At 39.9% G+C, this 19,529-nt stretch overlaps 1 protein-coding gene across 8 annotated transcripts in view; it reads left to right on the top strand.

The window, feature by feature from the left end:
- The window catches only part of LOC127454165 (calcium/calmodulin-dependent protein kinase type II delta 1 chain), a 112,801-nt gene that overhangs the window by 1,644 nt on the left and 91,628 nt on the right, over nucleotides 1-19,529 (top strand). The window lies entirely within an intron of this gene.

Below are 19,529 nucleotides of genomic sequence, written 5' to 3'. Positions count from 1 at the left end.
TCACGTTTCTATTGCAGCACAATGCTTGCAACTTTTGGTTACACCCACAAAACCACAGCTTACTTTGCATATAACAACTGTACTTTGTTGCATAATGTCAATACTGATACTAATATATAAACTACTGTCTCTGGTATCATATGAACATTTATGCTGGTCTTATTAGTGGTGTTTGCTAAGGCAAGCATACCTGTTTACTATTGCGCATATTTACGCCACCACTCACATTTTCCTCAGAAAGTATAAACATTTATTTTGCACATGTAGGTGCAGCCATGAGTCACAAGTCAAGCTTTTGACTAAGGCTAAAAGAGTTAATATTGAACTTCAAGTAGGACCACTCGTAATGCTGGAGGAAGCACTATGTAATTAAATTTTATGGTAGAGCATTAATGACTTTTGCAGTCATTCACACAAGATAACATGATGTCTGCTCTGACATCAACCAATCCCACTGTCTCCACTCACAGCTTGTAAGATTCATTCTTATGAACGTCTATGTATTTAAAGGGACAGTTCACCCAAAATTAATTCATTTACTCACCCTCATGCCACCCTGGGATGTGTGACTTTCTTTCTTCTGCTGAACAGAAACTGAGATTTTCAGAAGAATATCTCAGCTCTGTAGGTCCATACAATGCAAGCGAATGGTGACCAGAACTTTGAAGCTCCAAAAAGCTCATAAATGCAGCATAAAAATAATCCATACAACTCCAGTGGTTTAATTCATGTTTTAAATCAAGCTTGATTACACTTCTTCTCTGTGCATGCATCAAGCACTAGGATGTGTAATCAAGCTTGAAATCATGATCGTGCCTAGAGATGGAAATGGCAAGATGTACAGTGAAAAATGAGTTACATTTTGATCTGTTCTCACCTAAAACCCATTAGATCACTTCTTAAGATATGGATTTAACCACTGGAGTCATATGGATTACTTTTATGCTGCCTTTATGTGCTTTTTTGAGCTTCAAATTTCTGGTCATCATTCACTTGCATTATATGGACCTACAAAGCTGAGATTTTCTTCTAAAAAACTTTGTGTTCAGCAGAAGAAAGAAAGTCATACACATCTGGGATGGCATGAGGGTGAGTAAATGATGAGAGAAATTTCATTTTTGGGTGAACTGTCCCTTTAACTGGTGGCAGAACTAAACGACTAGTCAGCTAGACGGTGCAACCCCTAATATACAAATATTACATATGACTGACCACGTGCCACACAGAGAAACAATTACCGTCCGAATAGGGCTTATGTATGAAAAATTTAAATCGAAAAATCCACCTCTAGAGGTTGGTGACTTCACCCATTGCTCACCTTTTTGGTCCTTCATGGGTCAGTCTGTCAATGGCATAAAAGGCCCTGGGTGTTGTGGGAGCCTTGTGTTTCATGTTTGGCTGAGCTTTCACATGTGGTGACAATTTTGCAAAATGACATTACGTGACTCCTTAGACATTTCGCAGCAGTTATGAGGTGAAATGTCCACTGGGTGGCGCTAGAAGTGAGTTAAGTTTTCTCCCAAACAGATGACATTTTTAAGGTTAATGCACTATCAAGTTTTAAATCAACAAAACTAGGGATGCAAATTTTAAGACATTTTCTTAATCGACAATCGTTAACGTTAATGATTGAAAATCGATGTATGATTAAAGGTGCATTCAGCAATTTGGGGCTAATTAAAAAATTTTATACATTAGCAAATGAATTGTGTTTTTGTGAAGAGTGGTCTGAATGGTGTACACTCACATGAGATGAAGACTGTACTCATAATAGTTTTTTATAAAAAGTGTTTTTGCTATACATGGTGCGGGTCAACCCCTTCAATATGTTTCGCCATGTTGAAATGACATGACCCTCTGTGTTTCACTAAAGAAGTGTTATAACCCCATATAACTTTCTTGCTTTTTTTTAATTCAAAGGGGAAAATTGTGTGCTCAGTGATGTCATACAATGGCAGTTCATAGTGACCACCTCTTCAGCTTCAAAAGAATGCAAAAGTATAATTTAGAAGTCTAGTAAATTATTCTATGAGTCTCGTGATTGTTATGAAAGCATACGATAAGTTTTGGTGTGAAACAATGTATTATTTAGTGAAAATGTTTACTGACTATTGATTTTCATGAGTGTGCACCTCTTTGCACGAGAGCAACAGTAGTTATGCAGCATGTGCGAGATGGGGCGTTCAAGCGAAAACTGGTATTGTTTCGCTTCAACAGGACCACCAGCGATTATTAACAACAGAAAACACATCATAGCTGCACACAAACCAGAAAACAGAACTTACAAACATGTCTGAAGAGTTTGCAGTGGAAGAATAGATGCATTTCAATGTCCAGACTTATTTGTTTGAAACAGGGTCCTCCATTAAACAAAGAGATGAGGCTGAAGATATCTACAGTCACACCTTGTCCTACTCAGACACCAAACGACACACAATAAAAGTGATCTTTTCTGTGTTATCAGAGTTTTTTGTAATAAGCAGCTGCGACGTGCAACGGGACATTCTGCCGATTGCTTGGTTTCTATATTTGACACTGCTGTGAACTGGCACCGGTCCAAAATGCGACGCTTGACTGCTTTCTGGTCCCTGAATAAGGTATAACGTGTGAGTCAGGACAGGCGGTGTTGTGCTATGTTGTGTTTTCTGTTTTTATATCACTGATGGTCCTGTTGAAGCGAAACAGAACGAGTTTTCGCTTGAACGCCCCATCTCGTGCATGCTGTGTAACTACTGTTGCTCTCGTGCAAAGAGGTGCAGACTCATGAACGTGCACAGGAGATCAACAGTCAGTGAACAGTTTCACTAAATAATACATTAGATTTCAGTTTGTTTTTCACCAAACCTTATCATATGCTTTCATAACAATCATGAGTCTCATGGAATAATTTATTAGACTTCTGAATTATACTTTTGTGTCATTTTGAAGCTTGAAGAGGTGGTCACCATAAACTTCCATTGTATGACATCAGACCACAATATTTTTTCACAATTTCTCCCTTTGTGTTAAGAACAAGAAAGAAAGTCATATGGGGTTATAACAACACAGGGGTGAGTAAACAATGACTGATTTTTCATTTTTGGGTGAACTAATCCTTTAAACCTAAACCTAACTGATAGTGTCATCAAAAGCAAATGTGAGATGAAAATGCAGTTGCTAAAGCAACCACGTAATTTTGTGATTACTTTTGACTCGTGTCAACACATGCATGCTCTTCAGGACTCCTGGTACTTGAGTTAAACAAGCACGCAATTTGGATTGCGGTTGAACAAGCTTGTAAATGTAGTTGGTTATGTAATGCAAACTTTAAAATGTATCGTCTGACAAGTGTTTTGATGTCATAAGATAGTACTGTGTGAGGAACAGGGCAAAAAGTACATTTTATGGAAGGGAATAAAAGTCTTTGTTGTTGCACCTCTAGTGTTTATTTCACCAGGCAACTTCCACCACATCTGCACTTTTTATTAGCTGTTGGTCTTTGGAATTGTCCTATGTGAACGAGCCCTAAGAAACATGTCTGATCGGTGTCTGCTGGACACACATTATACAGGGCTTCCTGAAGACCAACTAGACAACTAGTTGTTCAGGCAACACACTGACTGGTCGTTGATTATGAAAATGTATAGTTTTACACATCCCTGTTCTATGCACATCACATGTTTGAATGTGTGTCAGAGAGGGAGACCGCGAGTAAGAAACATATATTGGAAGTGTACAGTTGAGTTGATTTGGAATCAAATTGTCCACCTTTTTTATTTTTTCAGCGCAGGTGGAAGCCCAGAGTGACTGAGCGCTAGAGGAAACAGCAGTGAGCTGCTTTGATTCCATTAATTCTGCTTAGGCTTTGACAGATATAGTGGATGTGTCTAGCCACGGCGACTAAAAGATGGAGAAAGACAGAAAGAGAACTAAAAGTGATGGAGTTATAGTCAAACAAGAAGCAGCATCTTTGGGTATACATTGGTGCAGTGGTAATGTTTGGATCAATATACAATGGTATTGATAAATTCATAAATATCAAGTCCTTTAGTTTTTTACTTTGCTGTAAGTGAAAGTCATTGGTCTGTGAACAGGGAGTAGAACAAAAGAATGATGAAATGATTGGCAAACACATGGCAAATACATAGATTATTTATTGATGCTGTACAGACACACAAGTTTTCAGTTTAATTTATAACCTCGACTGAATTGAAAACATTCTGAATCAACTGTGCGATACAAACAGCATGACCAGTGTAGTCTGATTCCCAAACAAATGACTCTTATGAGTCGGTTCTTTTGAATCAACTGTGTGAAACATACAGCATGACCGGTTTAGTCTGATTCCTAAACAAATGACTCTAATCAGTCGGTTGTTCAGGAATCAGACTACACTGGTCATGCTGTGTGTTTCACACAGTAGATTCAAAAGAACCGATTCATAAGAGTCATTTGCTCATGAATCAGACTACACTAGTCATGCTGTATATTTTAGAATAAGAATATTTTAGCTCTTGTATGTCCTCACAATGCAAGTGAATGGGTAAAATTTAAAGCACATAAAGACAGCATAAAAGTAATCCATATGACTCCAGTGGTTAAATCCATGTCTTCAGAAGCGAAATGATAAGTGTGGTTGAGAAACAGATCAATATTTTAGTCCATTTTTACTATCACTCTCCACTTTCACCTTCACATTCTTCTTCTTTTGTTTTTGGTGATTTGCATGAGTAAATAATGAGAGAATTTTCATTTTTGGGTGAACTATCCCTTTAATAAATCGAACCAAACAATTGGCCATGCAGAGGACCACTTTGAGGCTATGGAAGCAACAGTCCTTAAAGTCCTATTTGTAATTTTATGATTTTATAGGGTGCTTACAAGAGCCTTCTTCTCAGGCAGTGTGCTTCCTTGATGTACCCTTTTGCTGAACCTGCACTGAAAGTATTTGTAACACGGCAAAATACATTATGAAAGTGGATACAAATCCATGAAATTGTTAGCTGTTAGAAACTCAAATAGCAACTCTGATTAGAATGTCTATAAAATGTTAGATCCAAGCATTTACACAATGCAAACTAAGCAAGAATCGATTTTTGAAAAGTTTTTGCAATGGCCTATAATAGACTAGACCAGAAGAGTCTGTAGGGACTAAGGCTACATCCACATTAATCTGAATACATTTGAAAACTATGTTTTTGTTTTCGGACACTGGGATTAATCTCTAGAGGGTATTGCATACATTTTGTGTCCTTTAGATTAATATCAAAGATATGCAGGCACTTCATGGCAACCCAGCAGCAAGAATATAAATGAATGGCCACTTATAAAGATCCTTCAGTTTTGAGAGGGGGAACAGGCGTCTGGTTCTCTCTGATTCTGGCCCTTTATTTTGAACATGAAGACCAATGCTTTACACAGATGGATAGCACAGGTGGTGTTTATTAGATGGACATTTTGTTCACATCATTACATACAATGGCAAAGCCACTAGAGAATATCTGAAAAACAGCCCATGAAGTGGCATAAGCTTTACAGTATATTGCCAAGATATTTATTTTAATGGAATTGTCACGGCTTCGGTGAGTTTGTCAGTTTGTTTTGTATGTTTTGTCATTTTATCTCCTTCATGTCTCGCAGGCGCAGCTGACATGCTTGATCACCGTTTCCATGGGAACACTGATTGCTCCCTGGGGAACGCTGATCATGCCACTGATTAGCATGCCGAGCAACACCTGTTCTCCCCTAATTCACTCCCTTCTTAAGCCAGTCTGATCATCTCTCTGCTTCCTGTCCGGTAAAAGACATCGCTTGTTGGTAGGAGAGGGGTTACTGGCGAACGCAATACCTTTGGACAAAACCCCTGGACATTGGACACTTCTCCCGGCCTGGCTGCAGTATGGATCTGCCTGTCACACGGTTTCCGCCTTAGTTGATTCCGGAGCTGAAGGGAACTTTATGGATTTCTAATTGGATTCTAAGTGGTGACTTCCTATGGTCCAGTTGTAAAGACCCATCACCACCCACACCCTAAGTGGCACACCGCTGTCCGTCATCACTCAATCCACAAAGCTGGTCACCTTCATCTCTGGGAATCATATGGAGCAGTTGTCCTTCTACCTTATCCAATCTCCATTGGCACCGGTAGTGTTGAGGCATCCTTGGTTGGTAAATCACAACCCACACATAGATTGGTCAACCAACACTGTTCTTGCTTGGAGTCCTTATTGTTTGTCGCACTGTCTTAACTCTGCAATTTCCCCTGTCCAGTCTTGTGTTTCGTTGCAGGATGAACTGGCGGACTTATCCAGAGTACCGTTGACATACCATGACTTGAGGGCGGTGTTCAGCCGGTCCCACGCCATGACCCTTCCTCCTCATCGCCCGTATGATTATGCGATTGAACTGCTTCCTGGCACTTTGCCGCCTCGGGGACAGCTGTATTTGCTCTCAGCTCCCAAGAGGGAGGCCATGAATAGGTATATCAATGATTCTCTGGCAATCGGTCTCATTCGCCCTTCCTCTTCGCCGGCAGGGGTGGGGTTCTTCTTCGTGGAGAAGGATGGCTTGCTTAGACCCTGTATAGATGATTGGGGGCTGAATGACATCACAGTAAAGAATCGCTATCCTTTACCGTTGATATCCTCAGCCTTCTAACTCTTGCAGGGAGCATCCGTTTTTTCGAAGTTCGACTTACGCAACGCTTATCACCTTGTCCAGATTAGGAAGGGGAATGAGTGGAAGATGGCTTTTTACACCCATAGGGGGAACTTTGAATATTTGGTTATGCCTTTCAGATTGTTCAATGCCCCCGCTGTCTTCCAGTGGCTCGTGAATGACGTGCTTAGAGACATGGTTGATCATCTTGATGATATTCTGATCTTCTCACAGAATATCCAGGACCATGTGCAGCATGTCAGGCATGTGCTTCAGCGACTGTTAGAGAATTGGCTGTTTGTCAAGGCGGAGAAGTGCGCTTTTCATGCACAGTCAGTTCCGTTCCTGGGGTTCATCGTTTTGTCCGAGGGAGTGCGCATGGACCCGGTTAAGGTTAAAGCCATCTCCGATTGGCCAACCCCAGATTCTCGCAAGGCATTGCAGAGGTTTCTGGGGTTCGCAAATTTTTATCGGAGTTTATAAGGAACACGCACTGACTTTTGTTGTTCCTTTTGAACTGAGGCCGCATTTTCTAAATTAAAGGAGTGGTTTTCTACCGCACCCATCCTCATGGAGGTGGATGTGTCTAAGGTTGGTGTCAGAGCAGTCTAGTCGCAGCGCTCCCCCTTGGACGGAAAGATGCATCCGAGAATTATTGACTGTCCTGTTGGCCTTGGGCGAGTGGCGTCATTTGTTAGAGGATTTGGTGGTATCTTTTGTGATCTGGACAGATCATAAGAACCTAGAGTATATTCGAATCGCCAAACACCTCAACTCTAGACAGGCTCGCTGGGCACTATTTTTCACGCATTTCAACTTCGTGCTGTCTTATCACCCGGGCTCTAAAAACGTCAAGCCCAACTCCCTATCTCGATGTTTTGAGGTCGAGACCTCAAACTCACCCGCTACTCGCGTGGTGGGCATGGTATCTTGGGAGGTGGAGGCTAAAGTCCGTGCGGTGCTACGAAACACCAAACCCCCTGCCACATGCCCAGCGGGCTGGTTATTTGTTCCGTGATCTACCCAGACGCACGTCCTACAGTGGGGTCACTCATCCAACATTGCTTGTCATCCAGGGGCAACTCGCAGTCAGACACTCATTAGACAGCGATTCTGGTGGCCATCATTAGCGCAGGATGTACGTCGATTCGTAGCCGCTTGCCCCATTTGTGCGACTAATAAGACGTCCTCCAGCCGCTGCCTGTCCCTTCAAGACCCTGGTCGCACATAGCCATGGATTTTGTAACTGGTCTCCCCTCTCCCATGGCAACACAGTCGTTTTGACTGTTGTGGACCTGTTCTCAAAGGCGGCTCATTTTATTCCCCTCCCCAAATTACCTTCAGCAAGGGAGACAAAAGTAGCAGTCATTAACCACATCTTCCACATCCATGGCCTCCCGGTTGATGTGGTTTCTGACAGAGGCCCCCAATTTGTGTCATGTTTTTGGCCAGACAGCTGGGAGCTACGGTGAGTTTGTCCTCTGTGTTTCATCCCCAGACAAATGGACAAGCTGAGCGGGTGAACCAGGAGCTAGAAAACGCCCTGGTCTGTGTGGCATCCCATAATCCATCTTCATGGAGCAATCATTTAGTCTGGGTCGAGTGCGCCCACAACTCCTTGCAGTCGTCGTGTACAGGGGCTATCACCCTTCCAGTGCAGTCTCGGTTATCAACCCCCTCTGTTCCCCGCACAAGAACCAGACTTACAAGTTCCATCCGGCCACGCCTTTATAAAGAGGTGCCGAAGCACCTGGAAAGCCACCAGAGAAGCCCTCATATGGACTGGTGCTCGCGTTAAGAGGTCGGTGGACCGGCACCGGGCTAAGGCCCCAGCTTACATGAGCAGGCAGAAGGTTTGGCTGTCCTCTAAAGACATATCGCTCCGACTCCCCTCACATAAGCTTATCGAGCCGTTTCCCATTGCCAAGGTCATTAGTCTGGTGGCGGTCTGTCTCAAACTACCTCCTTACCTTAAGCGTATTCACCCCGTTTTCCATGTCTCCAAGATCAAACCTGTTTTACGTTCTGAATTACACCCCGTCATACCCGTCCCAACTCCTCTGTGTCTTGTTGATGGCTCTCTGGCATACACGGTCAGGCGGAGGGGCAGAGGGTTCCAATACCTGGTTGACTAGGAGGGTTATGGACCCAAGGAGAGATGATCCTGAACCGTGCCCTCATAGATCAGTTTCACCTCCGGCAAGGTAATTCTGCTGGCGGGGGGGGGGGATAACTGTCATGGCTCTGGTGAGTTTGTCGGTTTGTTTTGTGTGTTTTGTCATTTTCTCTCCCTCATGTTTTGCAGGTGCGGCCGGCATGCATGATCAGCGTTTCCATGGGAACACTGATTGTTCCCGGGGGAACACTGATCATGCCACACTTTCTCCCCTAATTCACTCCCTTCTTAAGCCTGTCGTGTTCTCAGTATCTTTGCTAGATTACTGTTTGATGTTGAATACTAACCTCACTCTCTCTGCCTAGTTGGTCTTGTCTTGTGTATCTGTTGGTTGCTGTGTAAGGTTTGTCAAATGAAACAATATTGCAAAATTAGTGGTGTTTTAGAAAACAATGTGTGTACATTGTTTTTGTGAGAATGGATATTCGTGGACAAAGGCAAAACATTCTCATGCTGCAGTTAATGATAGTTTTTTTATTTACTAAGAGCATTTTGTAGGGCTGTATGATTTCCGTGATGTGGAAAACACGGGCAGAATTGCGGAATCCAGTCATAAAAACTGAATTAACTATTAAACGTGGAATGTCATATATTGAATTTTACATATGTGATACAATGTATGTATTAATGCTCATATAATCAGTAAGCTTGTAGTGCGCAGTACATGCAGACAATATATTTATATAATTAAATCGCAGCCTTTTGCGGTTTAATAAGCACATTTAAGCCATTTAGGGAACTGCTTATCCGGAGGTGTGAAGCTGTCATCAAAAACGTACAAACTCAAATTGTTTCATTCGGCTTTTCGTCAAAATAAAAGCTCAATTTAACTAGACGCATGAAATTTAAGAAATTACAACAGATATATACTACTACTGTGTTGTCTGTAATGTTCAATGTAGTAATTAATAATAATAATAATACAAATTAAATAATAATTATATTATTTCTAAGCAATATATCACAAGCTTGAATGCTGTTGTACTGAATAAAAGTTTTCATCAGTGCTTTTTTTAATTCTCTGATGCTTTGCTGTGCAGCACTGTTTTTGAAAAAAACTACTGTGTTTTGTATTGTGCTGTGAGGATCTGTATAGAAGTACTTCATTTTATAAAAATATTTGTAATTATGTAATTAGACATTTTTGATAAAATTTAATTTAAGTTTAAAATACGGAATTCATGAAAAAATGAAACTAAAAATGTGGAATTTGGCAAAAAATAAAACGGATTTCATAGAGCCCAAATTGTGCAATGGAACAATTTTGTATAGCACTCTTCAAACACAATGGCAGCATGTGGCAGTTTTTGAATGCTTCATGAATAATTTATCCCTGTCATTTTGTTTAAAGAAAGACTTTTATGGCTCCCTGACATCATACAGCTCCCAATAAAATTCTCTTCATTTTGTATTGATTTTTATATAGTGAAATCTGTTTCCACATTAATCAGTTCATATCTCATCCGTGTATATGTAAATAATAGATTTTTTTATATTGAATGTGTTATTCGAAAAGTGTCTTGCCATTCTCATTATTCTCAGTGATGATTCTCATTAGATTCTCATTACTGTAATGATTTTTTATTAAATCAGCATAAATTAAAGGAGGTACAACAAATACTGCCTTAATGTATAAATACAATTAAAATATGTTATTAATTTTTCTGCATTATGGTAATGAGAATGGGGGTTTCATCATCATGAAAATAATGTCACAAAAGCACAAAATATCATTTTGAACAGCAATGTCCCTTGATGCATATAGCTGCTCAGAAGATATAGATGTCATTGTGAGGCCACTTCACTTGACTGGACGAGATTAGAGCGGTAGTATGTTTTATGTAATACATACGTTAAATAATATGCAAATATGTCAGTTTTATGTGTTTTATTTTTTAAAGGCAAGCTGTTGGTTTCACAAATGACTTTAAGGTCTCAGTTGGTCTCGCTTTCAGTATGCATATCAACAGACATAAGCAGATGGACATTTTTTTTTTTTTTTAACCCTTTCTGTGCATTTTCCCCTCTGATGTATGTCTGATATATGCAATGTTTGGTCCAGTAAAGCTAAATGGATTTTCTGTAATCCCGCGATTGCATTAAACCACCGAGAACATGGCAAAAGTAGTGTAGTGATGTTTTGGGAAGAACCCCTAATCATGTTTTACATTGCACACTGACCAGATGAAGGAGTGTGTGAGGAAGCCAGTATGAAAATAGTCATCATTCTTGCAATTCGGTTTACTGACACACTAATAAATCTTCAAATATGGTCAGATGAAAAGAAAACCACTTGTCCCATAGCTACACTCATGCACTTACACATGTCAAGTGTTACATAACTGTGATTAGCTCACCAGAGAGAAAACACAGCCTACATTTGCACAGAGCGCAATACATAAAGGCAAAAAAGTAAAACCTCCCAGTTAGTCTGTGTTTGGACAACCTTCAGTTCTCCAAAGAATCCTTCACTGCATGACACATCAAACAAATGTTGCACAAATGTTTGCATTGGTGCAATTTACCCAAAGGCTTCCCTCATCTGAGCAGCAGTGTCCATTTAAAATAGTTTATTTAAGGGCAAAATGTGACAAATAATGAGAGATTATTTCACTCAAACATAGTGAAGTCTCTCAATATCAGAAAATAACTTGTACATCACGTGTTTGAAATTGAATCCCAATTCTGCTGCTTTTCCAACTTTGTCCTGCATATTTTTGTTTGACATCTCTTCCCACACATTTCCCAAGCATTGTGTTTGAACATCAGGCATTGGTAAGCTTCTTTTCTTGGACGAGTCTGTTTATATCTGAGTGTTTGACTCCCTAAGGAGCATCGTCGATAGAGCTGAGGAAATGTCAGTGTTATGTAACTCAAGACTGCCCATTCATATTTCCAACATCCATTTTTGTACTTACTAACCTCTGTTTTTGTAGCTAAGTCTAAATGTCTTTTTGTCTGCATTTTTGTACTGTAGGAGAAGGATTTCTTTAAAGGAATCATTTCCTTATTTTTCCAAAAATTTAAATTTCTTCATTATATACCCACCCAAATGCTATTTCAAACATGTTTGCTGTCATTTTTGCTGTTAATATTGCTGAAAATATTTGAAGAATCTTCATGCTGCTTTTTTCATACATGACAGTTCATAGTGACAACACTTGTAAAGCTCCAAAAATGACCAAAAACACCTTAAAAATAGTCCATACGACTCGTGCTCCAACCCTTCTAAAGCCAAATTGAGTGATCTCTAACAAAATAACATAAAAAAACTAAATATTTTAAGTAGAGCTGTCAAAATTAACGCATTAATGCATGGGACTTGTGATAGAAATCAAGTATTTTTCAGCCTAAGTAAGGCACATTTTAATTACCACAGAAACATGTCAAGTCTTAACTATCACCAAAATGCAGAATGAGACATTTTTGTCTTCAAGTGCTTTTCATATGTAGTTCGAAGTGACGTTGACACCCTGACATGAATCGTGAATGCAGCTTCACGATTGCTGTAACAAAGCAGATAGCCACAGTCTGCCGGCAGATTCATATTGTTGAGGAGTTTACGAGATTTAATGCCCATTGCAATGAATATGCAACCTATGTGGGGACTAGTTCTTTCAATTAATCAAACTCGCACTGAGACTTTGGGAAATGTTTTATGTTACTTGAATTTGTGCTATTTTAGTGCATTTCTATCTTTATACTGTGGAAGGCTTAGTTGTTAATAAAATGAAAACGTTAATAAAGCATTATATTGTTACATATTGTTTTCTTTTCTTTCCTAAGAAGGAAATAAATGCATTCTGACAGGAAAAGAAGTACATTTAGAGTCAAATTTCAGGACTTTCAAAATCTGCGATTAATCACGATTAACTACGGGAAAATATGCGATTTAATTGTGACTGACAGGACAAATGTAAAGTTTTATTCATTGAACTTATTCAATTAATTAAATTGAAGTGAAAATAGGTTAAAATATTTTTTTAGTGCATACCAACAGGGGCGGTTCTAGAGGGGGGCTCCCCTGACAGAAGCCTGGCCCCCCCCCCACGTGCCCCCCCCCCCCCCCCCACAGTACATTTTACTGAAATCGGTAAAAACATTAAACTGATCAAATAGTCATGTGTCATATATTGTTGGAAAGCTCTCAAAGAGTAGAATACAGCCAACCAATTTTTAAAATATAGCGGTTAATAACAATTATGTTGGTGCTGCTTATACGCCGTATTTTCGATTATAACTTCACGAAAAATAAACGGAACATAAAATTTCACATACCGTTACTTAGAGGAGGCGATTATCTTTTAAATGAGCCCACACAAGGTAATTGGATGCATAGATCATTAGGTTATCCACACAAAGCAATGTTACATATGGCCACTAGATGATGGCGCAAAGCACATGACACAAACTCAATGATGCAAACTCATTGTTAAACTGACTCAATGTCGACTCATTGAGTCAAAAGGCACTCATTCATAACTTTGTTGTGTTTGCATGAGTAATTAGTTCTTATTTACAATTATTATGTTTTATTTGTTAGGTTTTTGGACACTATGATAAATTATATTTGTAATGCTTTAACTTTTGATTGCTTTGTCATATCAGCACAACATCTCAGATACAGCTGACATGATTGGGAACAAAACAAAAGCAGTTTTTCAGAGCCACATTATTTACATTCAGAGATATATAAAGTCAAATCAGTTTTTTTTTTTTGGTCTGATTTTTCTGCAGTTTCTTAGGCTGAAAATCTCAGAATGTAATATAATCATCAAAAAATGTAAAAGTTTTTTTGACCATGATACCAAACACTTGACCCTCCTTGGGTTTATTTAATTTTTTTGTTGATTTATAATCCTTTAATTTTGGGTATGCCACTTTTTTTTTTATTCCTGTGTGAAATTGCATTGTTCATGCCATAGAAAACAAATGTTATACTTTCGTCTGTTTGACAACCCTACAAATGAAAATCTTTATCTCAGTGTTAAATGCAACTTATGTTGCATTTTAGGAAACTGGCCAGACATTAGCACATTTATATGCACAGTTATAATTGAGCTTTAGCCATTTTAGGCACAGTCGAGCTACAGTCTTCATCTGTCCGTCCAAGTATGCATGACACAATGCGTAATTCAATATTTTAAGAAAAGACACCAGGGTGTGCTGAGTGACACCAGCCAGGTCTACTAAGCAACCAGTTTGGCCCGGTTGCTAGGGAGGGTAGAGTCACATGGGGTAACCTCCTCGTGGTCGCGATTAGTGGTTCTCGCTCTCAATGGGGCACGTGGTAAGTTGTGCGTGGATCGCGGAGAGTAGCATGAGCCTCCACATGCTGTGAGTCTCCGGTGTCATGCACAACAAGCCACGTGATAAGATGTGCGGATTGACGGTCTCGGAAGCGGAGGCAACTGAGACTTGTCCTCCACCACCCGGATTGAGGCGAGTAACCGCGCCACCGTGAAGACCAGTTGAGTAAGTGTTAAGTAAACATTGCACGTCACCTCTGTCGCTCGGGGCATGCGCAAAAATCCAAGGCCAGTTGTGGTCCTGTTAACATGTACACATGCTGGACGAAGCTGAGCGACAGTCGCATTATCTAGGTCTGTTAGTTCGACTTCGCTAACATTGGACTGGTACTATCTCAGTCAGACTAAAGGATTTACATGACATTTTAAAATGGGAGTTATTGTTTAATCCAACTGAAATCGAAATTTTAAAGTGCATGAAAATGTACTGATTGACTAGTATCATTTGTTTCAGGCAAACTTAGCTATAGTATGTGAGAACCAGTTCATAAGTGCATTTGTTTGTGGGCTTTCAAGTTTCTTTGTCAGGTGAAACCAGAGGCCAGATATCCGGTTTTCCTTTAAAATGAGATTTATAAAAAAAGAAAAAAAAAGGTGAAACTGGCTTTAGACTAGAACTAGGGCACTCCTGACTTATCTGGTTTCAAGTTGCAAAATACTATTAGAACAGAGCTTGGATTTTAGTTTAGAGACAAACTTTAGACATCACCAGGACCAGCTTTACTGTCTCACATTGAGGGAGCTTGTTAAGTTGGATCAGGTTTCCATCCGTCGCCAACAAACATTCCTAGCAAAACTGGTTCAGAAACTTCTCTTGCTTTTTAAGTAGAGGGGGATACGGTTCCTCACTGCCATTCGCATGCAAACATGTGAAAACATAGAATTATAATAATGTAATTTGAAAATTGTGATTTCAGTTCAGGAAAAGTCATTAAAATCTATAAAATCTTGAAAAGCTATGCTACCTTCAGTTTTTCTCCATGGACAAGGACTTTTCCCTCATTATTAAGATCTGTCCAGACAGCTCTACACTGATTAGAGCTCCTGAATCCTTTTATACGCACCATGGACAGTTAGATGGAAAGCTAGTACATGAAGTGCAATGGATCTGAGCAGAGTTACAGACATGCTGAGGTAGACGGCTATAGTTCCTCTAGTAATTACACCTGTCTGAACATTTCCCCGTGTAAAAAGAGCAAGAGCGAGATAGGAGACGCGATAATGACTGCACAGTTCAAAGGGCAGAATAATGAGGCTGCTTTATAAGCCTCACATGTGTGGTAGAACGACATACCAAACATAACAGGGTCCAGGTTGTTGTAGACAGGATTGACTTTTACATTGCTTGCAAACCCTGGCCAAATTCATTATCAGCATACAGTTCTACTAAAAATGTACATACCCAGGGTAAAGTGTTTGTTAATCACCTAATTCCTGTTTCTACTGCATTGCTGTGGGTAGCCCTGCCCATCGAAAAATATCATTGGTCCAAACTCCTCCTCCTCATAGCTGTACATTAAACATTAGATGTGTTCTGAATGGCTGGGATTTTGTTACTTTGCCCAGCAATTTGCTTTCAGTGAGGACAAAAAAATGTATTGATATTGGCCCGATGTTGAGACCATTACAGAGCAACTTCAGGCTACTTCAGTTTTTCCACTAGCTTCATGTTCTTCTGTAGGTGGCTTCCAAAATAAACAACTAAACATACATTCACTGAGCACTTTATTAGGAACTGTATGTTCCTAATAAAGTGGTCCTAATAAAGTGCTAGACGTGGTCTTCTGCTGTTGTGGCCCATCTGCCTTAAAGTTCGACGTGTTGTGCATTCTGAGATGCTATTCTGCTCACTATAATTGTACAGAGTGGTTATCTGAGTTACCGTAGCCGTTCTGTCAACTCGAACCAGTCTGGCCATTATCAGTTGACCTCTCTCATCAACAAGGCGTTTCCGTCCACAGAAATAATGCTCACTGGATGTTCTTTTGGTTTTTGGTTAAAGACTGTTGTGCGTGAAAATCCCAGGAGGTCAGCAGTTACAGAAATACTCAAACCATCCCGTCTGGCACCAACAATCATGCCACGCTCCAAATCACTGAGATCAAATTTGTTCCCCATTCTGATGGTTGATGTGAACATTAACTGAAGCTCCTGACCCATATATGCTTGCTCTTATGCACTGCACTGCTGCCACACAATTGGCTAATTAGAATGTCACATGAATAAGTAGGTGTTCAGGTGTTCCTAATAAAGTGCTCAGTGAGTATATTTATTTGTCAGTTTAATTAACTCATCTATATTTAATTTGGCTTGCCAGATGTCATTTGAGGCATTTCGCTTTGCTGCAAAATGCAGTACAATATTTGTGCAACTTGGTTTAAATACTTAGTCCTGGTCTAACACTAACCCTAACCCTAAAGGGCGATTTATACTTCTGCATTGAACCTACACCGTAGGCTACGTGTAGCTATGGTGGTTACGGCGTAGCCTACGGAGCAGCCTGACGTGCACCTCTTCAAAAATGTAATTACAAAAATGTAAATGACGAAAACAGCTGTGATTGGTCCGCTGTGTTACCAGAAACCGTCCACAGCATGATAAGAAATTATCTGCGGTAGCGTCACATTTTCTCCAAGATTACTTTATCTATACATCTGTATCCACTGATCAGTGATCGTGTCACATTGTGTTTGGACCCATTTATTTTTTGTGAGCATCGGCTGTTTTTATATTTAGTTTTATATAAACGTGAAAATGCGACAAAAAGACACATCTGATTACATCACATAAACCGATCTAACTTTTCGATCTGTATGATGTTCTGACCGTATGTTTGACAGTATGGTGTACAGGAAATAATCATGTTTCATAACTTATGAAAACTGAACACATCTAGTTTGTCAGCAGATTAAAACGCACCTGTTAAGAGTTGGTTATTTTGCCTTAATGCATAGTAAAAATGTTATGCTTTAAAACAACACCCATTGTGTGTTGATCAAGCAAGCAGTTATTGATTAATTTGATTATTTGTTTCAGCACGGAACGTCAAAACATGCCACATTATTTATTTATTTATTATAATTTAAGCCAGTCAGAAGCAATCACACAGTACATGCCTGATTTATTGTCTCTCTGCATTACAGGCAACATGTATAATAAATAATATGTACCTAAATACATTCTTTAATTATCTCATTTTTTTAAGGCTTCAGTAATTTAATAAATACTTTTGAATCAACAAATACCATTGCACAGCCTTTGTTTAATTATGAAATGTACAGTTATTTCAGACTTTAAGGCATTTTCTCTCAATACAATAGCATTTTGGCTGTGTACTTGCAAAACGACACAGACACACCAGTGCAAAACTATAAATGCAAACCAACGCGTTGGCCACTACGCGGAGCCTTCGTCGTAGGTTCGACACAGTTCATTAACATTTTTTACTCTGTTCTAAACACTTTTACTAATGCATGACTTGTAAGGCGATTCATTTTAACATTTGCATTACATAACCAACTACATTTGCAAGCTTGTTTGTGTGCGATCAAATTGCATGGGAGCTCAACTGATAGAGCGTTGCACTTGCGATGCAAAGGACTGGGGTACGAGTCCTTAAGAGCACGTGAGTCGTCACGTGAGCCAAAAGTGTCATAGAAGCACCACGAACTGACGTTGGTGCTTCAGCAGTTGCATTTTTCATCTCACATTTGCTTTTTATGACATTATCGGTTAGGTTTAGGTGTAAGGTTTAGGGTACGGAGGTAGGTTTTGTTGAATTAAAACTCAATATAGCATTAACCTTAACCTCATCTGTTTGGGAGAAAATTGTACTCGCTTTTAGCGCCACACAGTGGACATTTCACCTTGGAACTGCCGCGATGCATGCAAGGTACCGTGTAATATCATTTTGCAATTTTCATGAGATCAGGATGTATTTGTGGCTAAATGAAATACCATAAAACAGGTATACTTGAATTAGCGAAGCATGATTAGGAGAGAGTGGACTTAAGTTTGTCAGGAGTTCTTTGTTTGGTTAAGACTGAAACTGGTGACCGGTGCAATTAATGACTTCATTGTACATTTACTTCTTTTGAGTTACTTGCATACAAATGTTTTTTTGTTTTTTTAAATGGGGGGTTATGTATAGAATTTCACTAGAGTTGAATGTGAGAGTGCTATGTGATCATTCTTGAAGAACAATCTCTTATAACCTTCAAATAAGGACCCTGTTCCATATGCAAAGGCCTGATGCAAATGTAGAGGCAGATGTGCGTGAACGCTGAGTTTTACGTGTATGGAAATCTGATTTTTTTATTTTTCTCCCCAATTTGGAAAGCCCAATTTCCAATGCGCTCTAAGTCCTCGTGGTGGCGTAGTGACTCGCCTCAATCTGGGTGGCGGAAGACGAGATCTTATCACGTGGCTTGTTGAGTGCATTACCACGGAGACATAGCGTGTGTGGAGGCTTCACGCTGTTCTCCGCAGCATCCATGCACAACTCACCGCGTGCCCCACCGAGAGCGAGAACCACATTATAGTGACCACGAGGAGGTTTCCCCAGGTGACTCTACCCTTCCTAGCAACCGGGTCAATTTGGTTGCTTAGGAGACCTGGCTGGAGTCACTCAGCACGCCCTGGATTCGAACTTGCGACTCCAGGTATGGAAGTCGTCATCTTTACTCGCTAAGCTACCCAGGCCCCGAAATTTAACTTTTAAAAGGAGGACGAAGACCAAAAATGACCAACTGGTCCATATGAGTTGACCTTTTATTAGTTCATGAAAAAAATTCTCCTAGATAAATGTTTCTTTTCTTAGATGTCAAGTTAGCGCACACTGAGGGCTTTAATCTGGAATTGCTGCAGTTTGACAAAGAAAACCAACCCAACCTCATGGTGTTATTAATTCTTGCATGCGCGGCCTACATTTAAAAAGCACTCCAATTCACCTCAATACATTGCCCTGTTCTCATTAGCAGTCACCCTCAACAAAATGGCCACATATCTGATATGGAGTCAACATGCCTTCCAGCAGCAGTGCAAAATGTGGGGAATCCTTGCTTGTTGTTCATTAACAGGTCAGTACAAGCAAAGAAAAACAAAGAGACATGTATGAAGTCAATATGAAAGGGGCTGAGAGCCAACCACAGTCAGCCAAATCCAACTCAACAAATTTCCACACGGTTGCTATGGAGACTGCAGTATGTTCTGTGTTCCTTTGGGGGGGTTAGATGACGTAAAGCAAGATTCTACACCCCGAAACACACACACACTTTAGTTTTCATCTTAACACAGTGCTTGTCTTTCTGAAAGTCTATGCCTGCAGTAGTGGGTATGATGACACAAATGTCATTATAAACCAGGGGCATCTGTTTTTTGCAGCAGAATTCCATATGGAAGTACATTGG

The sequence above is a fragment of the Myxocyprinus asiaticus genome, chromosome 2 (assembly GCF_019703515.2).
Source record: "Myxocyprinus asiaticus isolate MX2 ecotype Aquarium Trade chromosome 2, UBuf_Myxa_2, whole genome shotgun sequence".
NCBI classification, from domain to species: Eukaryota; Metazoa; Chordata; class Actinopteri; order Cypriniformes; family Catostomidae; genus Myxocyprinus; species Myxocyprinus asiaticus.
Note: the sequence above shows the minus strand (reverse complement) of the source record. Positions and strands in the feature narration are given on the sequence as shown.